Below are 16,335 nucleotides of genomic sequence, written 5' to 3'. Positions count from 1 at the left end.
AGCCTGAGACTTGATGGCTTCTCTGATGAATGCTACCAAACATTTAAACAAGAATCAATATCAATCTTCCTTAAATTCTTCCCAAAATATTAAAAAAAAAAAAAAAAGAAATACCTTCAGACTCATGAAGTCAGCATTATCATCATACCAAAACTAGACAAGGGCACAACTGGAAAAGAAAATTATAGGCCAATATCCTTGGTGAATATGGATATAAAAATCCTCAACAAAATACAAACAGACCAAATTAAATAGCATATTAAAAGGATCATCCTTGTCTATAATCCTCACTAGCTAGACACCTGGTATCAACAACTAATGGCATGGGTTGCCTAGAGGGCAGAACCTTAGATTTTTCTCAGTTTTCCTATAATATTCTGAATTGATAAAATAAATTTGACAGTAGTGCTTATAAATTTTTCAAAATGCCTATGTAAATTGAATTTTTTATAATCCCCATAAAATAAAAATACAAATAGAGTAGACATTGTTCTGTACTTCATGTTGTTTGCAAGAAACTGATCACCACATTTAAAACTTGGAAAAGACAGCTACTGTATCAATGGTTAACCATAGAATAAAATTTTAGGCTGTGTGGTTTTTCAATATACATGTACTATCACAAAATCTTATGTTGTGATTTATCTTTATTTAAAACTTTAGATGCATCACATTTAAAGAAAATTGTGACTGCATAAGGTTTCTAACTGGACTATACTATGAGTATCAGGATTTCTTTTTTTTTTTTTTCAATATACAGCCTAGATATATTTTGGGTAAAGATAAATGCTCTTTAGTTAGAAATAAATTATGATAATAGAGTAGATGTTTACCTTAATCTTGTTGTCTTTTTCCTTAATTTTCAAAATAAAAGGCTGGCAACCTACATTGACAACCTTCATACTTTTCCTTCAAATGTTACTGATTCATGTAGCAAAACCCTGTCACACACTGATTTAACATACATAAATGTCAACAAAACATATCAGTATTATTCATGCCAATAATAGAAAAGAGACACACCTAATTAAAATTAGGTGTTTATTATTCATGCCAATAATAAAAGAGACACACCTAATTAAAATCATAGCTACAACTCAAATAATTCATATTTTATTTTGTAATATAATTGGCAGTACACAAATATATTGACTATAAATAAACCATAGATCTCAGTCATTGTTTATTGATTGTCTATCAAAGAAATTGTAAGGGTGGGACTTTCATTTCCAGAAAGATGGAGTCATTTCTCTATTTTTCTTGCAAAGTACAACTAAAAACACTGAACTACATTATAGTTATTTCTTTACTTTATCAATGTCGATATTCTGGTTTTGATAATGTACTAGTTTTTTTAAGATATTACCACTTGGGCAAAGTGAGGAAACAGGACATAGGATTTCTCTGTATTATTTCTTATGTAAGGACAAACACAAACCAAAAATTAAAAATAAGAAGGTTAGGCCAGAGGTGGTGGCTCACGTCTATAATCCCAGCATTTTGGGAGGCCAGGGCACGCGGATCACAAGGTCAGGAGTTTGAGACCAGCCTGGCCAACATGGCGAAACCCCATCTCTACTAAAAATACAAAAAAAAAATAGCCAGGCATGGTGGCGGGCACCTGTAATCCCAGCTACTCAGGAGGCTGAGGCACAAGAATTGCTTGAACCCAGGAGACGGAGGTTGCAGTGGGCTGACATTGTGCCACTGCACTCTAGCCTGGGAGACAAGAGCAAGACTCCATCTAAAAAAAAAAAATAAGAGGCTTAAGTCTCCCTGTTGATAATAGAAAATATTTCCCTCCCTCCTTTTATTCAGAGCATTTACTTTGGAAAACATGTAATTACAAGTACTTTCTCTCTCTGAAATGTATATAAATCATTTTGAAAACTCTGGTCAGCTTTATAACCCGGGAATGTCCTTCTCAAAACATAGGAGCCATCTTTATATAATGTAAACATCAAAATAAATTGCACCTCTGTCTCCCAGTTTCTGTGGGAAAGCAGGAGCCTAATTTTGGTAGAGTCATTGTTCCAAGTTGCAAAACTACCTTTTGTCCTAAAGACAGGAAGTTTGTTTTTCCTCCATATAAAGCCAATTACCTAACACAGATGGTTATGATGGAGTTCAGGAGAGCCCCAAAATTGGGGCTTAGCCTGGGAGGTTCTTAACTTCACCTAGAAAAGAATTCAAGGGCAAGCTGGTGGTGTTAAACAGCAACTTTTATTGAAGTGTCAGTGTACAGCAGTAGCAGAGTTTCTGCTCTTTGCAAGCAGGGCTACACAATAGGCAGTGTGCCAAAGTAGCAGCTCAAAGGTGCTTCTGCAGTCATATTTATTTTACTACATTTTAACTACATGTAAATTTACTACATTTTAACTACACGTAAATTAAGGAGCAGTTTATGCAGAAATTTCTAGAAAAAGAGTGGTAACTTCTAGGTCATCAGGTTGTTGTCATGGAAAGGGGCAATTAGTTCCAGGTGTTGTCACGGCAATGGCAAATTGACATGGCACATTGGTAGACATCTTATGGAAGGCTGCTTCTACACCAGCCCTGTTTTTGCTAGACCAAATCCTCAATTTGGTCTAGCGTCTAAGCCCCACCTCTGGAGTCGAGTCTCAACTTCCACCTCAGTTATAGTATGAGCAAATGAGATTTTTTTCCTGTGATACAAGGGCGATTCAAATAAAGCAAATCAATTAATGCAATATACAGTAAAACAGATTAAAAGATAAAATACCATGGCCATCTCAATAGACACAGAAAAAGCGCTGGACAAAATTCTACGTTTCCTGATGAAAATACTCAGTAAATACTTTACCTGAACATAACAAAACCATATACATAAAGCCTACGGCAACATCATATTCAGTGGTGAAAAACTGAAAGCTTTTCCTCTAAAATCAGGAAAAAGGTAAAGACAATTCTCATCACTTCTAATCAACATAGTGTGAAAATCCTAGCCAGAGCACTTAGACATGAAAAAGAAATAAAAGGTATCCAAATCAAAACAGAGGAAGTAAAATTATCTTCATTTGCAAATGACCTTATAGGTAAAAAAAAAAAAAAAAAAACCCAAAGACTTCACAAAAACTATTAGAAATAATAAACAAATTCATAAGTTGCAGATATGAAATCTATATACAAAAATCAGTTGTGCTTTTATACACCAACAATGAACCATCCAAAAAGATACTTAAGAAATAATTTCTTTCTAACAGAATCAGAAAGAATAAAATACTTGGTGATAAACTTAACTAAGAAGGTAAAAGACCTGTGTACACTGAACACAAAGCATTAATGAAATAAATAAGAAAGACAAAAAGAAATGGAAAAACCTCTCATGTTAATGGATTGGAAGATCAAAATAATCACACTACCCAAAGTGATCTTGATCTTTGATTCAATGCAATAATTATCAAAATCCTAATGGCATTTTTAATAATAGATAAAAAAATCTTAAAATTCATATGGAACCACAAAAGATCCTGAATAGCTAAAGCAACATTGAAAAAGAACAAAGTTCGAGGTATCACACTTCCTGATTTCAAAATATACTAAAAAGCTATAGTCATTAAAATAATATAGTACTGATAACAACAGCCACATGGATCATTGGAATAGAAGAGAAAACTCATAAATAAATTCACACATAGATGTTTAACTGATCTTCAACAAGGGTGTCAGTGGGGAAAAGATAATTTCTTCAACAGATGGTGTAGAAAAAATTTGATATTCATATGCAAATACACATACACAAAAGACTACTCAAAATGAAGTAAAGACATAATGTAAGATTTGAAACTGTAAAACTCCTAGAAGAAAACATAGGGTAAAAGTTTCATGACATTGGTCTTGGGCCATAAATTCTTGATTATAACACCAAAAGCATAAGCAGCAAAAGCAAAATTAGACAGGTGGGAGTAACTCAAATTAAAAAGTTGTTCCACACCAAAGGAAAGCAGAGTCAAATGGCAACCCACAGAAGGAGGAAATATTTGTGTACCATCTGATGAGGGATTAACAACCAAAATATAAAAAGAAATCAGAAACTCAGCAGCAAAACAACCAAATAACTCAATTTAAAAATAGGCAAAAAAAAAAAAAAAACCTTGAATAAACATTTCTCCAAAGAAGATACACAAATGGTCAACAGGTATATGAAAGGATGCTCAACATCACTAATCATTAGAGAATTGTAAATTCAAAATTCCCTGAGATATTGTCTCATGCCTGTTAGAATGGCTATTATGAAAAAAAGAAAAAAAAAAAAAAGAATTGTTGTTGAGGATGTGGAGAAATTAGAGCATTTGTGCACTACTGCTGGAATTGTAAAATGGTGCAGCCACTGTGGAGAACGGTATGAAATTTCCAAAAACTAAAAATATATTTATCATGTGGTCCAGCAATCCCACTTTTGAGTGTATATTCAAAAAAACTCAAATAATAATTTTGAAGAGATATCTGCACTCCTATGCTCATTACAGCATTATTCATAATAGTCTACATACCATGGGACATGATTCAGCCTTTAAAAGGAAGGAAATCCTGCCATTTGCAACAACATGGATGAATCTGGAAGACATTATGCTAACTGAAATAAACCAGACACAGAAGGACAGATAATACAAAATACCACTTATATGATGAATTTAAAATGGTCAAATTCATAGAAGTAAAAAGTAGAAGAACGTCTGTCAGGGGATGAAGGGAGGGGAAACTGGGAAGAATTAGTCAAAGGGTATTAAGTTTCAGTTATGAAAAATGAGTAAGTCCCAAAGATCTACTGTACAGCATTGTACCTAGGGTTAACTATACCGTATTCCATACTTAAAAATTTGCTAAAAGTGTAGATATTAAGTGTTCTTACGGCAAAAAATCACGTGGTATATATACAACAGAATATTATTCAGGCTTACAAAAGAAGGTAATCCTGCCATATGCAGCAACATGAATAAATCTGGAGGACATTATATTAACTGAAATAAACAACTCACAGAAGGACAAATACTGTGTAATTCCCCTTACACGAGGTATCTAAAATAGTCACACTTATAGAAACAGCAAAGAATGGTGGTTGCCATTGGCTGTGGGGGAGAGAAAAACGGGGAGTTATTGTTCAATGGGTATCAAGTTTTAGTTATGCAAGATGAGCAAGTTCTATGTCAACAGTTAATAAAACTGTACTGTATACTTAAAATTTTTAAAGGGCATATATTAAGTGTTCTTATCACATGAAAATAAAGAAAATCAAAGCAAAGCAAATCAGAACGAATATTAAAAACAACTTATTAAACTTTCAAGCATAAAAACAATTTGAAACATTACAAGAAAACATGACCTACTCAGAATATCAATTTTGAATGACTAATACCAAGACACAGTCTAGTGAAAGTACTTAATATTATTTTAAAAAGAGAAATAATCCACTAGCCATTCATGCAGAATGAGTACATAGCTTAAAATAAAATTATATTTTCATAAAACTTTTTGTCAGAAATGCTTTATGACAGAATAAAAATGAAATAATATATTAAATATATGCAAGGAAAGAAAATGTGATCAAAAGATTTCATGTTCTTCCAATACAAAGGACACAAATTGTTATCAACACTTTAGGGAAATATTGTTCCTATGAACTTTTCTAAGGAATTTACTAAAGATTGATTTTTATAAAACCATAATTACTAGAGAAATATTGACATATAGAGTAGTGGTGAGCATTACTTACAGAACTAAGACTAAATTATGGCTGAAAGAGAAAAAATAAAGCATGAATGGCAATATAATCTGCTAATGTTGGTATAGTATAACATTATTCCAACTGATACATGAAAATCTCCAATGATCTAGGCACTAAGCATCAAAGAGTACTAATATCACAAAAGAGTAAAAACAAGACATCATTTGCTTTTCAATGAAAAGTTCATACAACCACCAATAGATCTGTTAAAGAAAATTAAATCTCTGTTCAACCTTCAGATTCAATTTGCCAAATTGTAATGCAAATAACAGAAAAAATATAATGAAATGCACCATAAGCACACGGTCAACAAGATTCTGACTGTGTAACTACAGGTCAAATTAGCTTGTTAGCATTATATGTATCATATACATTATAATCATTATATATTTCTCCTATTTAATCCTGAGGATTAGATGGTAGAAACATATCAGTTTAATTCCCTGATTCTGGTTATTATATTATGATTATGGAAGAACATGTCTTTTATGTAAATAAAGCATTCAGATGTTGTGGGGCATATTGTCAGCAACTTATTTTCAAACAGTTTAAAGGGAAAAAAAATCCTTTATACTCTATTTGCACCTTTTCTGTAAGTCTGACATATTTTCAAATTTTAAAAAATAACTTTGAATCTGGAAGGTAACAGAAGCATAACAAAATAAACTGGGATATAATTAAAGCCTCTCAAAAGAGAATTTTTAACCTAAAATGCATATATGAGAAAAATGACTAACAATAACTGTTAAGCTATTATTCTCAAGAACTTAGAAGAGAAAGGCTGGGTGCAATGGCTCATGCCTGTAATCCCAGCACTTTGGGAGGCCGAGGCAGGCAGATCATTTCAGGTCAGGAGTTCAAGACCAGCCTGACTAATATGGCAAAACCTTGTCTCTACTAAAAATACAAAAATTAATCAGTCCTGGTGGCACACACCTGCAGTCCCAGCTACTTGGGAGGCTGACCAATGAGAATCACTTGAACCCAGGAGATGGAGGCTGCACTGAGTCGAAATCATGCCACTGCACTCCAGCCTGGATGAAAGAACGAGACTGTGTCTCAAAAAAGAAATAAAAGATCAAATGAAACCCAAAAATGAGAAAAAAATTAGTTGCAGTAACCAGTGACAGTTTTTTAATTAGAGATAACCATTAAAGGCAAAATTTGATTATTGCAAAGACTAATAATTGATAAACCTTTGCCAAGAAGAACCAAAAAAAAGAAACACAAATTATCAATATAAGAAGGTAAAAAAAGGGACATCATTATAGATCCCACAGAAAATACACATATCATAAGTGTGTATTACAAGCAGCGTTATGCCAATAAATTGAAAATTCAGGTTAAATGGATAAATTCCTGAAAAATCATGGCATACAAAACTGACAGAAGAAGAAACTGAAATTGTAAGTAGACATGTATGTAACGAAGATATTGAATCTGATATTAAAACCTCCTATAATGAAATGTCCAGACTTGGAATGTTTTAGCAGCAAACTTTTCAAACATTTAACTAAAATACAACACCAATTTTACTCATATTCCTTCAAAGAGAAAACAGAAATGCTTTCAAGCAGAAGTAATGAGGCTTGCCTAATCTTAACAACAAAAGCTACAAGTTTATGATAAAGAAGTAAATTTATAGATAAACATAATTTGTAACAGGCAAAAGTCTAACAAATAGTAGCAAGGCCTAGTAAGCAATATACTTAAAAGACCATACATCATTATTCAGTGGGAAACATTATGGAAATACGTGTTTTATGAAACTCAAGCATGTATTTCACCTTAATGACAAAATAAAAATCATATACTCATCTGAATAAATGCAAACACATGAAAATTTTACCCATGGAATCAAGAACAAGAGTGCCTCCTGTCACCACTTTTATTAAACACTATACAAGAGGCCCCTGTCAGTACAGTAAAAATAAATGTATGTATAAATTGACAAACAGATTCTAAAATTTCTGTTGAGCTGTATAAAGCTAAGAATATCCTAGAAATAGGGTTTGAGAACTATGGCCCATAGGCCAAATCTGGCGTGCTGCTGGTTTTCATAAGTTAAGTTTCACTGAAGCACAGCCTCATCATCATTCATTTACATACTGTCAATGGCTGCTTTCATGCTACAGTAGCTAGAGAGACTATAAGGCCCACCTAGCCTAAAATCTTTGCCCTGGCTCCTATTTACATTTGACCCTTTACAGAAAAATATTTGCCAGCCCCTGCCCTAGAAAATCTAAAGAAGAAAAAAAAAAAAAAAAAACTACAAAGCTCACGCTGCCAGCACTAGTTATTAAAACAGCATGGTATTACACAACAGAATCCTCAACAAGGTCCTCCCATATACAGTTATTTGTGATAAAGGTGATGTAATTGTGCAGCGGAGAAAGGCAATCCCTTCAACACATGTTCCCGAGTCAATTCGACACTATATGGCATCAAAGTAAATTTCATCTCAAACCATATACAAAAATTAATCCTAGAGGAACCGTAGGTCTAAACATGAAAGGTGAAATAATAAAACTTCTAAAAGGTAACACTGGGAAATACCATCATGGCCTTCAGAGAATAAGATTTTCTTAAAAAGAATGAAAGCACAGATCATAAAGTATATGTTATGATTATAAAGGATCATATTGCTATGTTAGATTAAATTAAAATTATGAACTTTTGTTCATCAAAATACACTATTCAAAGAGTAGAATGCCACACTATATAAAGGGAGAAGATGCTTGCAAGATACGCAAGCAACAAGGAATTCCTGTCCTGAAGATATAACTCCTGAGAATTAGTAAGAAAATAGGCAACACTTCTTAAAAGTGGCCATTAAGCCTACCTAAAGGTTCTGAACCATAGTAATCATCGACAAGTTAAAAAACAAAAACAGGATATCTTTACCCACTAATCAGAATGGAAATATTTTTAAAACTGGCAATAAAAAGCATTGGCAAAGATGTACGGCAATACAAGTGGCAGATGGAAAATTCTGGAAAACCATTTGGCAGTATCTACTGAAGATGAAAATATGCATTCCTCCTATGGCTCAGATAATTCACTCCTACATAAAATATTAGGAATATGTGAATGTTAAGACCCAAAAGATATGTACAAGAATGTTCTAAACAGATAATAATATTTAGTAACTGGGAACAAGCCAAAAATCTGTCCAAAGTAGAATGGGTAAGTACATTGGGGCATACTCATAAAACAGAGAACCATGCAGCAACGGACATGAACAACCTCTTGCCACAGGCATGGAAAGAGCTCACTGAAAGAAACAACATAATTAAGTATAAACTATATGATTCTATGTATATAAGGCTTTAAAATGGGCAAAACTATTCTATAGTGTTAGAGATCAGAATGGTAGTTCAATTTAGGAGGGAAGGAACACAGTAAAAATTCCTGAATTTCTAGGAATGTTCCCTTTCTTGATCTAGATGATGGTTACATGGCTGTGTTTACTTCTAATTCATTGTGCTATATAATTTGTGCCGTTCATTTGGATGAGTTTTATTTTGATAAAAAGGTATATTAAAAGTGGGACAGAAAAATAATTTAAGAGATCAAACCATTCTGGATTTGCTTTTTAGCTAACAATGAGAAAAGTTCTGTCTAAAGTGTGATTCTTGTTCAATTGAACACATGATATGCATAAAGCTAATAGAGTTCAACTAAGCTTTATAAACTACAGGTAACTTATATTAACCCACAATTTCTACTTATCTATATCCAGGAATATTTGTAATACTATTTTATGTTCTTTTCTGAACAGAAAGATTCCAATGCCAATCTGCAGATCTCTTTCTAAAACTGGTATTGCTGACATTGGAAATCCAAATGGATCAATATAGTATTTGTCTGTGTAACATACAACATATTTTTGCTAAAATATTAATGGCTACACATTTCATAAAATATATTGGCTTTACTAAGTTCTTTCAACTACATGTCACACAACTGTTTTTACAAGAACACAGTAAACGTCTTCCATTACAATCCCCTCAATCAATCACAGGAAGTCTTTATACATATTGGGAGACTCCTTCCAATATTCACTAAAGAAACATAATGCTGTAGATTGAATGCACAGCAGAATAGTGCAATTCAAATCTTTTCTAAAAGAGAGAAAACAAAACAAAATAAAAATATTCAGCTGCTCTGCAACATGCATTCAGTAGTGAAGAAAGTATCAGTAGCCATGCAGAACGGTTAATCAATTAGGAACAGTGATGGCCTAAAAATTTTAAAAGCTTCCTCTCTCCTGTATCAATAGTTTTATACATTTCATAATAATATTTCTCTAAAACAAAAATGAAAGCATGTAATGAATATCCCTAAGCCTTAAGAGATATATAACACGTTGTCAATTGATGCAATAATTCAAATTCCAAAACATGTAGTTAAGCTTAGAATAAAGAGTAGAAGGCCGGGCGCGATGGCTCAAGCCTGTAATCCCAGCACTTTGGGAGGCCGAGACGGGCGTATCACAAGGTCAGGAGATCGAGACCATCCTGGCTAATACGGTGAAACCCTGTCTCTACTTAAAAATACAAAAAACTAGCTGGGCGACGAGGCGGGCGCCTGTAGTCCCAGCTACTCGGGAGGCTGAGGCAGGAGAATGGTGTAAACACGGGAGGCGGAGCTTGCAGTGAGCTGAGATCCCGCCACTGCACACCAGCCTGGGTGGCAGAGCAAGACTCCGTCTCAAAAAAAAAAAGAAAGAAAAGAATAAAGAATAAAGAGTAGAAGAACAAGTCTTAGGCTTCCATAACTAGTTACCATGACACATACATGTTCTCACATTTAATATAAAAAAATGTGGCCTACATAGCAATTTATCTACAGGGATCCTTCCACCACATAAATTCTGAAACCATGACATTAAACTGTGTGCCTGTGTTAGAAGCTAAATTTGGGTGTCCCTACATTTGGGTGTTCAATCAAATATTAATTGAATACCTAGGCTTAAGTAGGTAAACAAAGCCACTGGGAAGCTCAAACTGGGTGGAGCTCACGGCAGCTCAAGGAAACCTGCCTGTCTCTGTAGACTCCACCTCTGGGGACACGGCACAGCTAAAAAAACAACAGGGAAAGCAGCAGAGGCCTGTGCAGACCCAAAAGACTCTGTCTGACAGCTTTGAAGAGAGCACTGGATCTCCCAACACGGAGGTTGAGATCTGAGAACGGACAGACTGCCTGCTCAAGTGGGTCCCTGACCCCTGAGTAGCCTAACTGGGAGACATCCCCCACTAGGGGCAGTCTGACACCCCACACCTCACAGGATGGAGTACACCCCTGAGAGGAAGCTTCCAAAGGAAGAATCAGACAGGTACACTCACTGTTCAGCAATATTCTATCTTCTGCAACCTCTGCTGCTGATACCCAGGCAAACAGGGTCTGGAGTGGACCTCAAGCAATCTCCAACAGACCTACAGCTGAGGGTCCTGACTATTAGAAGGAAAACTATCAAATAGGAAGAACACCTATACCAAAACCCCATCAGTATGTCACCATCATCAAAGACCAGAGGCAGATAAAACCACAAAGGTGGGGAAGAAGCAGGGCAGAAAAGCTGGAAATTCAAAAAATAAGAGCGCATCTCCCCCTGCAAAGGAGCGCAGCTCATCACCAGCAACGGATCAAAGCTGGTCAGAGAATGACTTTGACGAGATGAGAGAAGAAGGCTTCAGTCCATCAAACTTCTCAGAGCTAAAGGAGGAATTACGTACCCAGCGCAAAGAAACTAAAAATCTTGAAAAAAGAGTGGAAGAATTGATAGCTAGAATAATTAATGCAGAGAAGGTCATAAATGAAATGACACAGATGAAAACCATGACACGAGAAATACGTGACAAATCCACAAGCTTCAGTAACCGACTTGATCAACTGGAAGAAAGAGTATCAGTGATTGAGGATCAAATGAATGAAATGAAGCTAGAAGAGAAACCAAAAGAAAAAAGAAGAAAAAGAAATGAACAAAGCCTGCAACAAGTATGGGATTATGTAAAAGACCAAATCTACATCTGATTGGGGTGCCTGAAAGTGAGGGGGAAAATGGAACCAAGTTGGAAAACACTCTTCAGGATATCCAGGAGAACTTCCCCAACCTAGTAGGGCAGGCCAACATTCACATTCAGGAAATACAGAGAACGCCACAAAGATACTCCTCCAGAAGAGCAACTCCAAGACACATAATTGCCAGATTCACCAAAGTTGAAATGAAGGAAAAAATCTTAAGGGCAGCCAGAGAGAAAGGTCGGGTTACCCAAAAAGGGAAGCCCATCATATTAACAGCAGACCTCTCAGCAGAAACTCTACAAGCCAGAAGAGAGTGGGGGCCAATATTCAACATGCTTAAAGAAAAGAATTTTTTTTTTTTTTTTTTTTAAGAGTATTGCTCTGTCACCCAGGCTGGAGTGCAATGGCGGGATCTCGGCTCACTGCAACCTTCGCCTACTAGGTTCAAGCGATTCTGCCTCAGCCTCCTGAGTAGCTGGAATTACAGGCACCCGCCACCATACCATGCTAATTTTTGTATTTTTAGTAGAGATAGGGTTTTACCATGTTGGCCAGGCTGGTCTCTAACTCCTGACCTCAGGTGACCTGCCCACCTCAGCCTCCCAAAGTGCTGGGATTACAGGCCAGAGCCACTGCACCTGGCCCTCAACACCTTTTAAGAACAAAGAAAGGTCGGTCGCGGTAGCTCACGCCTGTAATCCCAGCACTTTGGGAGGCCAAGGCGGGAGGATTACGAGGTCAGGAGATCGAGACCATCCTGGCTAACACTATGAAACTCCGTCTCTACTAAAAAATAGAAAAAAATAGCCGGGCATAGTGGTGGGCGCTTGTATTCCCATCTTTCCGGGAGGCTGAGGCAGGCGAATGGCGTGAACCTGGGAGGCAGAGCTTGCAATGAGCAGAGATCGCACCACTGCACTCCAGCCTGGGGGACAGAGTGAGATTCCGTCAAAAAAAAATAAAAACAAAAATAAAAAAAAGAACAAAGAAAGCCATATTCTAAATGCTGTGCAGGAGGTTTCACCTTTGGAACCACAAAGCTAAACAGTGAAGCTAAGACAGAGAGTAAGTTTGCAAAAAAGTTATTGATGTTTGTTGAATAGTATAGTGTGTGTGTGTGTGTGTGTGGTGTGTGTGTGTGTGTTTGTGAGAGACAGAGAAACACCTAAACAAGTATTATTCAGTATGGAGATGAATAAATGTTAAAATAGCTCAGTGTCAATGGAATGGAGCAGAGCGGAGACAAAGTCAAACTGTAGTAATCAGCATTTGAAAGTAGACTTGTTTGCCTCCACGCTATAAACACTGTAGTTCATAAACAACTTCAGCTTGCCTTTAATCACATACTAACTTAGGGAACCTGGAACAAATTCTATAATTTTAAATGTTTAAAAGTAATTCACAAAATGAATTGGCTATGGATAACTAAAATCCAATTTCAAGAAATTAGTTGGAACATTTTCCCAACTCTGAGTAAAGTGGCCATTCTTAGAGATGCTACTTTTTGATTTCCATTTGCCACTAGGTTTCCATATTTTCGTAATTCATGGTGTTAAACATCATTTCTAGCTCTGAAATTACTATACACTAAAAATAATTTTAGTTTTACATCCATTACTTCAAGAGTTTTTCATAATTCACAGTCATTGGATAGAATTTATCAACAATATAGTGGTAATTATAATAATGTTAGAGATGATTTTTAAACTGCAAATTTGAATTAAAGATTAATTTTAAATAATTTTATATTTCTTTATTTGGAGCATTTGTTTCAACACATTTTTAAGCTTTATTTTTTCACTTATTCCCCTTATTATCTAAAAGTGATTCATCTCAGAACGTAAATTCATATGGCTTATTATACATACTTTTCCAAAATATACCTGAATTTAAACATAACCACTATATTATTGAGATAATCCTGATACCTCCATCAATAAATTGATTTTACAGATGTACCAAAATTGCTGAGAAAACTCTCAGAGACTCCGTCTCATAAAGAGAAAAAAAAAAAAGGATGAGTTCATGTCCTTTGCAGGGACATGGATGAAACTGGAAACCATCATTCTCAGCAAACTAACACAGGAACAGAAAACTAAACACCACATGGTCTCCCTCATAAGTAAGAGCTGATCAACGAGAACATATGGACACAGGGAGGGGAACATCACACACCGGGGCCTGTCGGTGGGTGGGGGGCTAGGGGAGAAATAGCATTAGGAGAAATACCTAATGTAGATGACGGGTTGATGGGTGCAGCAAACCACCATGCCACACGTATACCTATGTAACAAACCTGCACATTCTGCATATATACCCCATAACTTAAAGTATAATAAAAATAAATAAATAAATAAATAAATGAATAAATAAAATTAAAAGTTTAAATAATTTAAAAGTTAAAAAAAAAAGGAAATTCCCACTTTGTCCTTTACAACTGGGTAACTTGGTCTAGTCGTTTAACCTTTCTGTGTTTCATTTTTCTCGTGAAACATAAGGATTATAACATAACCTACCTCTTAAAGTTGCTGTGAAAACTAAATTAGTCAATATTTATAAAGGGCTTGGAACATTAGTTAGCCATCATTATTATAAAAGTTGTAAATTAAGTAAGAAATTTATATTTCATTGCTTAGGCAATAGGAAAGCATGAGAAATTTTTTAAGGAAGGGAGATTTTGAGCTGAGGCTGCCCTTAAACTAACTGGCCAATACCACTTGGTCAGCACCCACTTAATTAACTCCCAGAACGCTGGTTTAGGTCCAAAATTGTTTGTTGTCCTTCTTCAAACTCCCTTTATCCAATAAAGTTTCCAGTTACCTCATTATTAGGCATTTGCATTGGCCCAGATGTCTGGTACTATAACTTAGGTATCCTTATCCTGGTAACTTTTTGGTGCCTGAAGCAAAGTCATTTTGTGGACACCCTGGTCAATGCTCAGTCCCATCTAGCCTGGCATCTATGGTCAATAAGCAGTTCCACTGTATTGTTTCAGGCCTTTGAGAAAGGGAACTCCGAAGAGAATGACAAGACAGCATGTCTTTCAGGAAGATAATCAAAGAAATGATTAGACAGATGAACATGGAAAAAAGGGGGCATATACTAAGGTAGGAGAATTGTTGCAACACGGATGACAAAAGAGAAAAGGAGTCTGAATAAAAAGGGTGGCTTATCCAAGCGTGGATTTTTCTTTTTTATGAAAGACAATTCACAGCACTGGATGACATTAAGTGATGAAGATGTGGGAGAGAAACTCAGGATGACTACAAAAATTGCATTTTCATATTTTGGCTAGCAGTTTTAGCTATATTTGAAGCAAAGAAGAAGCAGACACAGGGTAAAGATGATGAGTTTACATTTGATATAGAGTTTGAGGTAAATATTGAACTAAATAGAAATGTGCTGGGCACGGTGGCTCACACCTGTAATCCCAGCACTTTGGGAGGCCAAGGCAGGTGGATCACCTGAGCTCGGGAGTTTGAGACCAGCCTGACTAACATGGAGAAACCCCATCTCTACTAAAAATACAAAATTAGCCGGGTGTGGTGGCCGCATGCCTGTAATCCCAGCCACTCCGGAGGCTGAGGCAGGAGAATCGCTTGAACCTGGGAGGCAGAAGTTGCAGTGAGCCAAGATTGTGCCATTGCACTCCAGCCTGAGCAACAAGAGCAAAATTCCTCCTCAAAAAAAAAAAAAAAAAAAGTGCAGAAGCAGTTAGATACAATAAACGTGTATCTGTTTATGGACTACTGACCACCAGCCCATTATCAGTAGAAACAAGTTTTAAATTATTTTCCCCAGATTTTAAGAATAAATTAAATGATTTATTCTTGCTCTCTACCCAAAATTGAGGCACAGTGGTACAATGACTGGCAAATGCCCTCTGTGGCACAAATAGCACAAACCTCACTAGGGAAATCTAGCCAGAAACTGTAACCTAATTAAAACAATGCACTAACTTCCTGAGATAACTGGCAACTATAGGCAGGTGGAAATGCCTTTTATTTAATATGCCCTCCACCTTCCAATGATCAACTACCCATTTGAATGTGGAGACACTCTAGAACATAAATTAACAATTCTGTCTCTTCACTTTTGCTTAATTAAACAACATACATTTGTATTAAGAAGCTGAATTTCTACTTTATTTCTAAATATGTTGCAAAAAGTAGGCAATATTTGGTATTAAGCAGCACAATTAAGATCTTTTTTTTTCTTTTTCTTTTTTTTTTTGAGATGAGTCTCGCTTTGTCGCCCAGGCTGGAGTGCAGTGGCACAATCTCTACTCACTGCAAGCTCCGCCTCCTGGGTTCAGGCCATTCTCCTGCCTCAGCCTCCCCAGTAGCTGGACTACAGGCACCAGTCACCACGCTCAGCTAATTTTTCTTTTTTTTTTTTTTTTTTTTTCAGTAGAGACAGGGTTTCACTGTCTTAGCCAGGATGGTCTTGATCTCCTGACCTCGTGATCCGCCAGTCTCAGCCTCCCAAAGGGCTGGGATTACAGGCGTGAGCCATCGTGCCTGGCCAATTAAAATCTTTTAAGGTGGCATTTTATAAATATC

General features: G+C 35.9%; 1 protein-coding gene across 4 annotated transcripts in view; it reads right to left on the bottom strand.

Moving 5' to 3' along the window:
• The window catches only part of CPNE8 (copine 8), a 259,399-nt gene that overhangs the window by 208,214 nt on the left and 34,850 nt on the right, over positions 1 to 16,335 (bottom strand). The window lies entirely within an intron of this gene.

The sequence above is a fragment of the Trachypithecus francoisi genome, unplaced genomic scaffold, assembly GCF_009764315.1.
Source record: "Trachypithecus francoisi isolate TF-2019V2 unplaced genomic scaffold, Tfra_2.0 Lachesis_group11, whole genome shotgun sequence".
Classification (NCBI taxonomy): Eukaryota; Metazoa; Chordata; class Mammalia; order Primates; family Cercopithecidae; genus Trachypithecus; species Trachypithecus francoisi.
The sequence above is the reverse complement of the archived record's forward strand: the minus strand, read 5'-3'. Positions and strand labels throughout refer to the sequence as shown.